General features: G+C 41.7%; 1 protein-coding gene across 1 annotated transcript in view; it reads right to left on the reverse strand.

Moving 5' to 3' along the window:
* Positions 1–348: 348 nt before the first annotated feature.
* Positions 349–15,017, reverse strand: part of LOC146202077 (NCK-interacting protein with SH3 domain) — a 62,984-nt gene continuing 48,315 nt past the window's right edge. The window contains exon 13 of the transcript XR_014703610.1: positions 349–6,715. The gene's annotated coding sequence lies outside the window, so the exon portion shown is untranslated. The remainder of the gene's footprint in view (positions 6,716–15,017) is intronic.

Here is a 15,017-nt window from a genome sequence, read left to right on the forward strand (position 1 = left end):
TGTATATCATCCCTTTTTCTTTTTTTTGGTACAAAATAGAGGTATATAACCGACAAATGTGCAATAAAAATCTGGTTGGTAGCGTCGTGTCTCCCCCCCTTCTCTCTGCCTTGTGTTAGCGCTGCTTTTAGCCACAGTATCATGCACCAACCAGCCCAAATTTCCACCCTGTTAAAGCAGGTATTTCCAACTCCTGGGAGTAAACATGGAAAGGAAGGCATTCAGGAATGCCAAAAAGTGCATATAAGTATGCTTCTATGTTTATTCAGCAGACTACTCCATTTGAACTGACAATGCAGAACCAAACCATCTTGGTGGTCCCACGTTATTTAATTCTACATGTAAGAATGAAGAAACAAAGCTTCTTTAATTGCTTTACACAAATACTGCAATGAAGGTCTGGAATGCACGTTACAGACACTACATACAGTACACACACAACAGGGACTGCAGAACAAACACATGACAATGGAACTGCATTAACATAAAGTGCAGAGCAGTTCGCCACTTGTGAAAGTACAAAAAGCCAACTTCTAGACCCTTGCAAAACACACTTTCACCCCATTTCACATGCAGCTGCAGTGCTGTATAAAGATTTGAAATCTCTACAAAAATGTACACAGAAAACACCAATAATTCTTCACTTAAACACCAATCAAGTTATGCTGAAACTCATGAAATAGAGTGAATCTGACATACCTGTCTGCATAACACTTAAACCATTTTAGTTTTTCACAAAGCTTGAGAATACTTTCTTCAGAATTGCATGACCTTGCACTGTGAAGACAGGCAGATTGTGCACTTAAAATCATTTCTGCTAGCACTTCTAAAGACACAAGGGACAGAAAGAACACATATGGACAGGACACACGCTAGTCTTCAACTGCCGTTTATTGGAACATGTCATGCATAGGCTCTAAAAGTGCTTGTTTGTTTGTTTCGTGGGGTTTAACGTCCCAAAGCGACTCGGGCTATGAGAGACGCCGTAGTGGAGGACTCCGGAAATTTCGACCCCCTGGGGATCTTTAACGTGCACTGACATTGCACATCACACGGGGGCCTTGCTTTTTGCCTCCATCGAAAAGCTGCCGCCAAAGCTGGAATTCGATCCCGTATCCTTGGGAACAGTAGTCGAGCGCCGTAACCACTGCAACACCCCAGCGGGGTAGCTCTAAAAGTGCTGGCCATCACACAGGCACAGTGGGGGTGCCACACTATAGGTACGATAACTCTTTTTCAGATAGATACACAGATGGAGTGGTGACACAGTTTGGTCCCACTTTGTTCATACACAGGACTTCGAAAACTTCTTGTTCTGTTTGCGTTTTCTTTGTTGCCAGTATGCGTGTATTCTGAAGGATCAGTGTGCAGGGTATGGGGTTTGGGTCGCCATGGTACTGGCAACAAAAAAAAAAAAAAAAAAAAAAAACGCAAACAGAACAAGAGACTTTCGAAGCCCTGTGTATAGACAAAGAAGGACCAAACTGTCTCAGCACTCTATCTGTGTATCTATCTGAAAAAGAGTTATCATACCTAAAGCGTGGCAACCCCCCTGCGCATGTGTGATGTTCAGCACTTTGAGATCCTATGGACAAGCGTCATGTTTGTAAAGAAACGTGGCACTGCAATCGGCAGTGACATGGGGTGTAGGCAAAAACCCAGTGTGCCTACAGTGCGCCAAGTTACGCTGTCTTTGAAACCAGTTCGCGTGTGCGAATATTCTGAAGCGTAAGCTTTGCTTGTGCGTAGAAATAGTTCGGTTTATGCCGAGAGAGTAGTTCAGCACCTTATCAGCCAATTACTGCTGGAATTACCTGGCGAAGAGCGCTGCATTGGCTTCCTTCTTCGTGGCCTCAACAGCGCGTTACTACGGTGGGTGACTGTGACTGATTAAGTTAAATGAAAATGAGAAAGCGCAATGTATAAGAAAAAGTAAATGTCAACACTGTTCAACTCCTGGGCCTATTGCTAGTGCATGCAAGAACGACGCTTGAATGACTGGAAGTGTGTTTTTCATATGATGACTCTCTTAATGGGCTTTCGGCTACTCCAAGCCCGGCAACTATAGTGAACAAGAAATCATTTCTAGCTCATTGTACCGGCAACTTAAGAGAGAATTTCATTGAGTAAGAGCTCAATCTTTGTAACATTCGCCTAGTGAGCTGCCAACTTGTTTTATCCTGCTTGATAAAAAAGATGTTTGACGTATGTTTCATCATGAAGATGCAGTCAAGGTCATTCACAGGCTAATATATATATAAAGTCCCGTAAGAATGCTCTCATTTTTGTTCTGTTTGCTCTATAGGAGAGGTGCATGAGTGCAAATTCAACGTTCTCCACGATCGCTTGCAGCGAAAGTTAAGAGACCTGCTGAGCTTCTTTAATATGCTTGGAAAATTTTTTATTCTGATGCACGTCATCTTATTATGCTTACTTTTCACCCCTCATAGCCAATTCCACTTTGGGACAATACTTTACCCACATACCACATATACCATACTTAAATATCTTGTTCGATCAAAGCTAGGTTGTACGTGGATATTAAATTTATTAATCCCGAGAAATAAAACTGCGTGCATTTGCCGGGATCCTAAAGATGTTTACTCGCTTTCTAGGGCCTGTGATGAAGAGTCACTCGTTGAAACTCGCGAAAGTGAAAACAGAAACGCTACTTCACAATTCCGGGCCCGTTTCGGCAATATTGCACTGGAGTAACCGCTCAAGGGAACTGAAAAGTTGCCTTTGCAGCAGCTTTTGGGTCCTTTTCTCTACTAACAAATGCACAAGCAGTCTGCAGGTGAATGGGATCAGGTGAATGGGATCTGGGCTTCCCTGCATACAGAATAATGCGTTTGAACTTCTTACGACTTGATATTATATACAGCAAAATGTGCATGAGCTGCAGGCATTTCTTGATGCGCTATTTGTCGCGCGGATGAAAACCATCCCGAGAATTAAGAGTTGCAAATGAACTGATCAAGCTTCAATGCAGAAGTGCAATGCACGTTAGCCACGAAGGCAATCCGTCGCTGAAGGGTCTACTTGTCGCGCTCAACGCCGCTGCTGTTCGACCTCATTTTTACCCAACTGCAAGAAACATGTGAAAACAGGTGCCATTTCGTTTTTTGTGGCTAGTGGTCCAACCAACCGCACCACAGCTTGCAGGAATATCGGGAATTATGTCGAAAACACAGCAAACGCTGCACATCCAATAAAGACGACCTGAGCTTTTGCCTACACCACGAAAGTCACTGCTGTCGCCAGCACCACCGCATCTCCACTGATGTCACGGGCTGACACTTGTCTATATATGTCATGTTGTTTCAATAAACGGCAGTTGAAGACCAGCGTCTGTCCTGTTCATATGTTTTCTTTCTGTCCCTTGTGTCTTAAAAAGCATTAGCAAATGTGGTTTCAAATGCTTTCCAACTTTCCCCCAAGTTTTCACCTTATTAAGATTGTGCACATTTACAACTCCCAAAATGGCCCCAGTTGGTTTGTCAACAGTGACCTAAGACATCTGCGGGCGGGCCTCTAGCAAACTACCATACATTGTGCCATAGCGTATATATCTATTTTTATTTTTACCTACCCTGTCCTTTCTCCCTATCGCTCACCTCTTTGATTTCGTTTACCACTTCCTCACTATCCCTTTATTTCCGCCGCCCCAGTTCAGGTGCTTCAGATATCAGATAGCAGATACCGGGGCTGGCAAACACCTTTTCCTTCCTTTCGGATATATAATAAAATAACCACATACTACTACAACTACTCGTCAACTTCTGTTGCCATGCTTAGAAGATGCCAAGTGAACTGTGGCCTTCACAGAGCTATGGAGATGGCTAAGCTACTGCAATGTGCATTCCCCCCCAAAACCAAGGCAATGTCAAAGCGCAGATCAATTTCATAATCAGGATACACAAGTGCTGCGACTTGCTGCCTCAAAGTTAAAAGTTTCTTTTGAGAATTCCATACCTTCCAAGTATAATAAGGATTCATTTCGAAAGAGTGATTCTTCACAGCTTTTCAAAAATGTAAGTCTGAAATTTAGCTTTAGTAATCTCTGGCACGTGTCACTGCACATAAATAGTGAAACACTGCAATTACTATCAAGCAACCCACATGAATTGCTTACACATCACTGACAACTACCGAAATATCGCTTCAAAATGCATGCAGCCAAATACCGAACTAAAATGGGGCAGTGATGATAGTAACCAAAGGAAACAATGTGAAAAAAAAAAATCAGAGTTCATTAGACTTATTACGCACAAAACACCGCATCATATAAACAGTAACCATAGAATCAGAAAGAGGTGAAATGAGACGAGTAGAAAAACAAAAGATAGATGAAGACTGAATAACACCACACTGGATTTTTAACTTCTACAGCAAAAAGACTGCTTTTTGAAAGTGTTACCACCCATTGCCTGTATTTCTTCTTCAGTAGCTAAAACTTTTTTTTTCTCCTGCTGGCATTTCTTTCATTACTCATAGTATACCGCTGAATAAAATTGCCTCTTGGAAGGAAGTTCATATGCACCTCAAAGTGAATCAAGCAAGGTACTTTCTCAAGCACATACAGAAACAGTATTCTTTAAATGCTGGCATCACTGCAGTCCTTTAACTGAATACACATTACACTTAGCAGGATATGAAAGATATAATTCAAATCAAAGAACAGGCTAGCCGCACATCCCAGGAATTGCAACTATGGCACGAAAGCAAAGGATGCCTGATAAAGACCACACAACAAGCATATATGTGGTGTAGTAGACTGTTAAGCTCTAGCTTGGGCTTTAGAAGGAAAAAATTTTTAAGCAAGAAGACGGGATGAGAGATGAAGGGCAAGTTCTACTGAAGATAATAAAGATAATAATGATGTGAACATGCGGTTGAAAGAATGATGTATTTATACATCATTCTTCACTCAGTCAAAGACACTGAAACCATGGCTTTTGGAAAACGTTCAATCATTAGCTAGCATCAAACTTAAATGGGCATAGGAAAAAGAGTGACATGACACATTGATCAGACTAGATTAATACAGTCACCCCACTTCACGGCATGCAAAAATGCTATATTTAAATTCAAAGAGGCTAAAATTTGTTCTGCTTTGCTGCAGTAAATGCTCTACGTAAACTTGATATTTAAAGGGACACAAGATTGACAAAAATATGTTATGAGGTTAAGGTGGAAATGAAAAGTGTTGGCCTTGCGAAGTGGAGGTATAGCAATTAAACATGCATAACTGACAGCTCTTGAGGTGATGACACAATCCCCTTCTTAACAGCAGACAGCACAGCATTACGCTATCAGCATTGTTTTGAAGTGTGAACAACCATTATGAAAGCTGAACTCTGGCTTCCATTTCAGCCACAATGGGCTGCGGTTCCTAGGTATATTTGATGTAAACTTCGAAACTACTAACTCACTCTCAAGCTACACAGTACTGTGCAAGATAGAGTGTATCAGCAGCCATGGTCACAGATTGTGAAGCCATTCACATGCAAGAGCCATCATGCATAACAAGTGGTAGCAGCATGTGCACCGGCCAATCCTGACAGCTAGCAACATGATATACAAAGCACTGGCCAGTGAGAAACCATTCTTACGTGCAAACACCTCTGTGAGTTTGGTTAATGGGAGATCTCATGATGCTGCACCATTTTAGTAAACCTGGATATGGTTAATCATTTTGTGCTCCTACATGAAGCTTCATTTCCTCCTCCGAGATTCCTTCTGCAATGTGCAGAGGTTACTTTTCCTTAGTGGTTGTTTGCAAGCATGGAAAGTGGCGTACTTGGCGTACACCTAATGCAAAGGAATGTGCCAGCACAGATCTTGCAACCCGAACATAAAACATTTTTGCTAACCCCATTAAAGCAACCAGAACATTTGCAAGCTCATGACTCTCTGTGGTCCAAATTATGCCTTATTTACATCAAGGTTCAATAAGCTAGTGTCCTTTTTATCCATAGAGAAAAAACACCTGCTGGGACTTCAGAACATCACCAAGAAGACCGAGGTGAATTAGATATGTCGCGCCAGAGTCCTTCAATAACTACTGGTTATGAAACTTCTACATAATACTACGGGGAACGTTAACACCATCACCATAGTGCAACGAATGCAAATACAGCACAGAAAATGTATTTGCTGACGATCTGTCAACAGATATTATTGTGACTGCACCTTTAGCATAGCGATCACACACAATGTGCTCGACAAGGACTGCGGTGGTGTTTTCGCTTGTGTGCTGTCAGGTGTCAGAACAGAGTGTAGGCAGGAGACAAGTAAACGGCTAAGCAGAATGTTCAATTGGGCAAGTTCTCGTTCTTGTCTACCGTTGTTTGCGCTGTTTTACAATTATGAAGTAAACGGCATTGCACCTCGTCTAATGGACACTAAGTGTGCCGTACAACAGAACAAATTTCATTCAGAGCAGGTTTTATGCTGCTCAGTAAGTTTCGATAACGCCTGACGCAAGCTCCGACGAGCTATTCATATGTCACTAGAGTCGTCCTAACCTCTTCTGCAATTACCTTACCGAAGAGCACATCTTAACGTCACCTAATAGTACGACAATCTTGTGACATTTCAAGCATTTAGGTGCAAATGCAGCTTGAAATATGATGGTGGCCGGCAGCTCCGGCGGCTTCTTCACGCCCATTAGTGCACAGCTCTGCCCCGGTGCTGACCTTATATGAGAATCCTGCAGCAGTTTCGTGACCAAAAGCAGCACTGAAGGACTCTGGTAGTGCCAAATAATTGGAAATGACAGTGATCCTTTAAAACAAGTCAGCAACAAATGGCAATGCAAGCAAATTTCACATCAACTTGTGCAGAAGATCATTCAACAATTAGGTGATAGCTGCTGCTTTGAGTACGTGGTAAAAAAAAAGGTACATGAAAGATATGCAGGGCACAACTGTCCCAATGTCCTTACAGTGACGCGGTGCTACACACACACACCCCACTAACAAAGCCAGGATGTTCGCATAAGTCAGCAGGCTTTCAACAGCAAGCAAGAGAGCTATCATTTCTCCCTTGCCATTTTTTTTTCAGAGCTCACTGCTGTTCCCTAAACCTCCTTAAGTACAAAATATCAAGAAATAAACAAGTACCATTTAGTCTTATCAATGCTGAGAGAGATTCTGAGGCTGTGAAAAAAGTAGTGGTATAGATGGCATAATCTCGTTAGGTTACTCAAAAGTGGCAAACGTCATCACATTTGCCGAGAAGAACACTTGCATATTACGTTTCACATAAGCAATATGCACCTCACTGTGCACTTCACACACTCTACAGCAGCACCCTGTGACTGACTTAACAGCACCAAGCCCACACAAATCACCTCAGTGTCATTCACACAACCATAAAATCAGTGAAATGTGTTGCCTGCATATGAGAAAGCTTACTTGCTTACACCAATGTTATGCTACTTGCTTACACCAATTGCAAATACACCCGGAGTTTGTCCTTTTCACAACAGACATTGCTGGTGGAAAACTAGAGGACACACCCATAATAGCATACATTAGTCATTAGCTGCAGTGGAAAGACCATGAGCCCCACTAGCTACCATGCCTTTCCCAATTACCTGCAGTAACATTTATCAGCTGCAATAAGTTCATGCGTTTGCATATATATTTCTAGCTGCAACATCCAGCTGAAACTCTGACCTTCGACAGGCTCCAACACTCCAACACTCCAGCAGAACACCTGAACCAGATACTGTGTGTCGGATCTCTATATAAATTTAACCATGAAAAACCAGAGGTGACAAAAAGAAAGAGAAGCAAGAGTATTACAGTAAATTCTTTCGGTACAAAGCTACACAAGTAAGGGCTTTGGTGTCAAACCTTCGCATCAGCGGCAAGACTGCCTGCGAGTTAAGCTGATATAGGTTTTTGCCAATCCAAGACAGTCTGAGTTATAATACCAAGTTCTTAATAGCCTGTACGTACAAGCATGAAAAATGTTTTAAGCATACTTTCAGCTAAATACCACCAACAAAAAATTTACTTGAAGTCGACAAAAAAAGGACTTTGGTGTCTATTGCGGTAAAAGGAATCTCTAACTTCCGTAACATGATTGAATTATCGATGACATTTTGTTTCTCTGCAATAGGCAACACAAATCAGATATCCAGCTAGTGACAATTACACATAATCTTAATCAACTATGTGTTAACCCGAAATATTGGTAAAAAGCGACTGAGCGCTTCTTTTTTCTTTTTCAAAACACTTTTCAAGTTTTATCGCACAGAAGAGGACTCCCAATGCAAGAAATGCTTTAGTATTTCAAAACTGTGCCAAGCCACATATGGTATCTCATTTTGTGCATAAGTTAGAATTGTTGAGAGAAAAAAAGAAAACCAAGCTTCTAAGAGTGCAGGCTTTAGAAACTGTGATCCCTGCAAAATGTGCTTCCCTGTGCATTAGGCAACAAAGAAACATTGTGCGATTGTACAAAGAGATGAAGTGTTGTGTTGTGGTCAGTACGTATCGCAATACAATGGGGTCCCAAAGAGTCGGCAAGGCAACAAGTCTGCGCAATAAGAAGAGTCCTCTCCCTGTTTGATTCTATGCACATACTTCATAAACACCAGACACACTAGACCATCTGTACACATCAACTTGGCCAGGCTATTCTGATCTCACGAGCGCTTCACATCCTACAGCCCTACGGCGCGAACTCACTGGGCGCATATTGGACCACCAGAGGTTTCCACTGCACTCGGTCAGGTTTGACCCGCAAGCCGGTCAAAAAAAAAAAAGTGAAGTCGGGCTGGATAATATATATATATATATGTTCATACCAGAAAATTGATGGATAAATGGGATAGGGCTTATGTCCGACTGACCTTCAAAAATCGGGCCCGGAAAACCTTGTCAGCAGAGTATAGATGAAGTGTGTAGTCGTGGTACACAAGTACGGCTGGCACAAGCTGTATGCCTTCAGCTCCTCAAGACACCTAACATTCAGTGAACATATAGTAGGCTGCCACTAGAGCAAAAATGTTTCTCTTCACATCTAAAGATGCGTATTCTCTAAAAAAAAAAAAAAAAAAAAAAAAAAAAAAAAAAAGCTATACTACAAACCCTAGAGTAACGACTCGAGAGAATACTGTGCAGATAAATGAGTCCACACCTAAAGTGCAGGAAACGACTAATGTTAACATATGAATAGGTTGTTTGGAAACACATGTTCGTTCACATGAGAAGACTGCAACAGACACACAACTTGCCCACTGGATACAGAACACAGAAAAAGCCAAACAAGAAAGACAGAGTCAACACTGTTCATCACTCCTGGCAAACAGCGAGTCACGCTTAATGCACAAAAGGGGCACCTTTTCCCCACTTCTAAACATGTGATAGTTAGAAAAGTATGAGAAGCTTTTTATTATTACAGTAATGGGGACATGCAGCCCATTTTGCAGCCAGTTAATCCACAAAGGAAAGGATGATGAATGCATGTTCCTCGGATTGTGAACTGCAAGATTCCATGAAGTAGCCTTGGGGGGAAAAAAAAAAACGAAGCTAGCATGCATACACTGTAAATGTGGAAGATCTAGAGAATGCAAATAAACATCAGTCCAATTGCATTGCCTGAAACCGACACTGCCAGCAAGTCTACTCAGCCATACGGAAAAGGTCAAATTAACCCCTTCGGGTGCTGTGTAGCTAACTTTGTGTGGCCTGCTGTGCAAAAAGGCATTGAAAAACGCTGTTTTGAATGTTTCAAAACATGCGTCCTGAGCCACTTTATTGGAAAACTGGTGCCACCTTACACGAATTAAAAGAAATCCTGCCTAAAAGGACCGGTAAAAAATGGATGCCGCTATGTTGAACGAAACTAACAGTAATTGCTTGTTTTTGTCACTTTGGACTGTTAAGAATTCATGCCGACTAAAATATTACCACTTATTTATCGGAGGAAGGGCTCGCAACTGTGAAATAATGGCTATAACACTTGTTACGAGCATAATCAGCCTTGCATGCACTTGCATGTCCCTGTTTGGGGACGGGGTGCCTCAAAGCCGCCTCTGCCTGCACACTCTTTTTCTGAGTGTTCAGCGTCACTTTCTCACTTTGTGCACATTGCTGTGCAAAAAGGCAATAAAAGTGCCATTTTGGATGTTTCAAAAACCGACACGACTCGACTTCCTTATGTCACTGTACCCTCATGGGTCAAGAACCTGAAAGTGGCTGGTGAGGGTAATTTCTCAGTTTATATCTTTTGCGCAGTGCAACTGCTGGATAAAGTACCTGTGAGATGCAAGTGTCAAGAAGCCTGTACAGAAAAGTATTTTGGACTTGACGGCCTTCCAAACTGACGTTGCGAACAGCATAAGCAGAATGCCTCGAAAATGGCACGGTCAGCCAGGTAGTGAGTCCCCAGAGCATGTCGCGATGAAAGATGGACCGCATTTGCTACTGACAGCGACCGTTAGGTATGACAGTTACAACCACTGGCCGGAGCATGTCAGCACGCCGAACTCCCAGCGCTGCCGCCGTGAAGGATGCACAGCAAAGTGACAGATTCGCTGCTAAAAGTGCCACATCTTTTTGTGCATGCCTGCTCAGAGCAAGTGCTTTTACCTTTTTCACAACAAGCATGCTCTGAAGCGATTGATTTAATTAAGAAATCAAGCAATAATTCGTTAACCATCTCTTGTTCCCAATATCTTGCTAAAGACATTATCACACTTTCTGCCAGTAGCATGTACTTTTTCTGTATTGAGGCTCCCTACCCCCGAATGGGGACATAAAATTTTTCTTTAAGTTTCTTCAGGACATGCCAATTGAAGCATGGAGAATTGAAAATGAACCTCAGATATTCTTTATATCCAAAGATCTTTTTTGTGCCTGAAGGGGTTAAACAAAGAGAATAATCAGATAGGTTTTATGCGCACAAAATGACACAAAAATACAAGGGAGACAGGACGGAGCGCATTCTGTCTCCCTTGTCCTTTTGTGTCGTCTTTTTGTGCGCATAAAACCTATCTGAGTATGAACCAACTAGCCCCACAACGCATATTAAAAGAGAATAAAATGCACTCACAGTGCTCAGGACAAGATACGAGTGATGAGGGTTGTGTTCAATCATAGGCACACTGCCCAGTAAATGTGATAAAAATTCTGAAGGCAAAAACAAGGAGGCTCTCACGGCAGGTCTAGAAGAAGCATTCAATATTTCAAACGTATGCTGCCAGCATGCAACAAAAAAAAACAAGAAGCAATGTGCACAGGAAAAGCCACTGCTGCACAGCCAAAGACCTCATGCTACGCACAGGCAAAATAATAAGATACCGCATAGTATCAATTCCTTGAGAAGATAGCTCACTTTTTCTAACCATTCCTCAAGATTAGATACTTTGACAGGCATGGCTCAGTGCCCTGACTGCCTTTGAAAATGTGAGCCGCCTTTTCATTCCGCCTGCCTCACAGATATCATCCGCTATAATAACAGGAAACAGAGGTGCGAAGGGTAGAGCAATGAGGAGGACGCACAACAGAAGCTTCAGGAACTTTACCAGCCTTAGCCGCAGAAACGTATTAATGATGAACGGTGACAGCACCTTCCGTGGTCAACATGCCCACCTGTTTGCACTCGAAACCACTTGTACCAAAAATTATCACTGCATAGAAGCAAAAATGACTAGATATTACAGTAGATCAAACAAACCTATGATGAATCGTTGCCGCTTCTTTTGCATCCACAAGCAGTCCTATTTTCACTCCCAACTAGCCCAGAGGCAATGAACCACAGAGCTAGTGCTACTAAGCTTGGACTGCACTCGCTTTGCACTGACCATGGACGCACCTATGACTTGGACTCCAACTGCACTGCACGACCTGCAGGGCATCAGACAGCAACTAAGTAGCGGGCTACACCGGCAAGTGAAGGAATAGAAAGTGTAGTTTACCTATAAAAAAAACAGTTACTAACAGATGCTTACATGGATAGCAACAGAGCAGCCAGTTCTCAAATGCAGGCAAACAACTAAGCAGGGCACAAATAGGCAGTACCGACATTTCCATTTTTGTCCGTGGAAAAACACCTCGTTACTCATTCCGACACACACCTCAGGCACACACACGTGTGCCTAATTTCACAGTACTTTCCTTTTCAGCACTCTATGTCACACGGTGATTGCAGTCAAGTGAACGGCTAAGGCCGACAGGCTTCACTATCCCTTTCAGCCACTGCACCTCACCAAAGAAAGGTTGTATGCACTCACTGTTCACGATCGATTTGTTAGCACAAGAAACATGCTGTGCAATTTTCAAGGCCAGTTGGTAAAAGTGCTTGATATAACTGTAGATGTGACCTCTAGCTGATATGGCGCACTTCTTTGGTATTTATGATTTATGACTGGGGTACATGAAATGAGCACAACTTTTCATGTTCGTTGTCACTGTTATTGCGCTTGATTGATGACTTCGATATAAGCGGCTGAAAAACTTTTCTCGTTTACTTCGATGCTATCAAGTGCATGCTAATTACTGCAAGAACATGACTTCTCTGCTTTAAACTGGGCTAACATCATTTACCAATGTCAAGAAGCTCTTTCTCCTTTCAAACAGCATAACATGCACTCGGAGAACATAGGAAATATTTAAAGCTATTTCATTTGTACTTGCCACGAAGTGACTTCTTAAAATTAAAACCTTGTAAAATGTTTGATTGCATGTGTAACTTTGCTATGAAGTGAAGCTTCAAAAATAAATGACAAGAAAGTAGTGCACCTGAGATATGGCACAAAACAGAGGTATCATAAGATTGTGACAAATATGCCGAAAAAAAAAAATCTATTTGCAGCACTTGAAAAATACTATTCCATACACCATGTGCTGCCATCCCAAAATGAATATTTAAGCAACCCTGCAAGTGGATTCCCTAGCTGGTATCTTCTTAACTAACACTGGTTAAAGCAGTCAGTGAAATTTTCAGTCAGGATATGCGTTCTCAAATTATAGACTCATATGACACCCCAAATTTTACAAGTTATTCTGCAAACATTTGCAAAAATACAATTTCACCCTGTTACAATGAATACTGCTGTAATGAGATGTGACCATAAAGAAAAGTTCTGGTTCCTGCTAGGCAATTACAATTAATGCACAAAATGATATTTTAATTAAGGTACAATGTGACATGAGCATTTTTCACATGCAAGCTGCACTAACAAGAATTCATGTGCTTTACAAGTTTGATGCCACTACATAGCATGCACGACAAAGGATAAGTCTTAGAGGGACAGTCTACTCTCAGAGTTGAGTGCAAAAATATTGGCATATTCATGGAGACCTTTTCATGTTAAAATAGTAACATAACTAGCAGTTTGGGCAAGAATTTGTATCTCAAATTGGCAATGAAACTCCTGTCACAGACAACAGCGGCATCAGTCTGCATTCAAGCTTCACAGCTCTTCATGTAGTAGTTGCATGCAGTGGATATATATTACACTACCTGCATAGGACAGAGTGACATAGCAAGTTATTTCAACAAGATATTCTAGACATCATACTGTCTTTTGTTTTCCAACAACTTACCATTCATCACGTGGCTGAACCCTACTTTTTCATGGTTTCTCAAAACGTTTTGAAAAGGCAGACGGACACCATGATGAGAGGACACTGCCATCAGCAAAAAATGGCTGCTGGTATTTGTCACCGATACCATACCACCTGTCTTATGATGCTGAAAGTGTTTACAAACTACTTTAATGCCTTAAACTGCCGTCCTAACATTTACACGTCTCTGTTAATGCCAGGCTTACTACTGCAACCACACCTTCCAACTGCCAGTGGAATGCGTAACATTAAGGTTTGCACGTGCCAGCTACCAAAAAAAAGGAGCCTTCCTACTATACTGAAAAATCACATTTTAAATTGTTCTGTAGCGTTTCGCAGTCCCAGAGCTAGGTATGCAGTTATGTATTAGGGCAAGAAACTTTCAATTGCTACAAAGAAAATATTATCAAGAAAAGTTTGTAAACTGTCCCTTTAAGGATATCTCTTTGCGATATTTTAAAGGAAATATCTTGGTGCACCTCAGGATCGCTACTGCCGTTTTTTATAATGTGCGGTAAGGCTCATTCAATGACAAACAAAATGAGTGGTGGGGAAAACAGTTTTACATGTCTTTAAACCTACCACACTAGTTGGATACCTTCCAACTGTGCACTAATAATGCACAGCAAAGACTCAGAAAAACAGAAGAAGGTTCCAGACATAGAAGTTAAGTATGTCAAAGATTTCAAACAATTTAGAGACCATACGACACATAGTATGAGCACTTCTATGCTGGGCGTTTTCACATCCACCCTCCTTGCAAAGAAGTTCACTGACAGAGAACATGCGGATGCCTTCCTTGCTCATAGCCTAAACGTGCTTCAAGAATATGCTCAAGTTTATCGAATGATCTAATAGCTAATTGACTTTCTGAATGAGCTGCATATCTGAATGATGTGATGCTGAACAACACAAATGTAATTACTGCCTTTCCAGACTATGGATTACTGTTGTGGAGCCCGTTAAAGTCATCCAAAGTTAAACAATCTAGGTTCCACTGCATCAAAGCCCCAAGGAAATAGTTTGGCACAAAATGGCATACTCTATCTCATCAATTGCTTGCAGCACTGTGGAAGCTCGAAGCCCTTTTCAGCCAAGTATGCTCCTCTGCGCCAGGTTGTATGCATGTTGTCTGCTCGCGGCGCATGCAGATGTGGTTGAAAAAGAGTATAATTTGTTCCTGTTTATGTACCAAACCTTGAAAAAACAATCGTAAGCTTTAGAATAGCTTTTTAAGCAACATTATGCTGTTTGTTTACCATACGCAAATGTAGTCGCAGTCAACTTCAGCTTATTAGCGCCACCTGGTTTTCCGAACTGCAACTATTTTGTCACCAAACTGGCTGGGAGAGGCTTGGGAGAGGCAAAATCACTCGAGATAAAAAATAGAAGAGAATTTAAAGCTCATGAATGTTGCTGTAGATGAGA

This window comes from Amblyomma maculatum, chromosome 1, assembly GCF_055883805.1.
Source record: "Amblyomma maculatum isolate TAMU_Amacu chromosome 1, ASM5588380v1, whole genome shotgun sequence".
Classification (NCBI taxonomy): Eukaryota; Metazoa; Arthropoda; class Arachnida; order Ixodida; family Ixodidae; genus Amblyomma; species Amblyomma maculatum.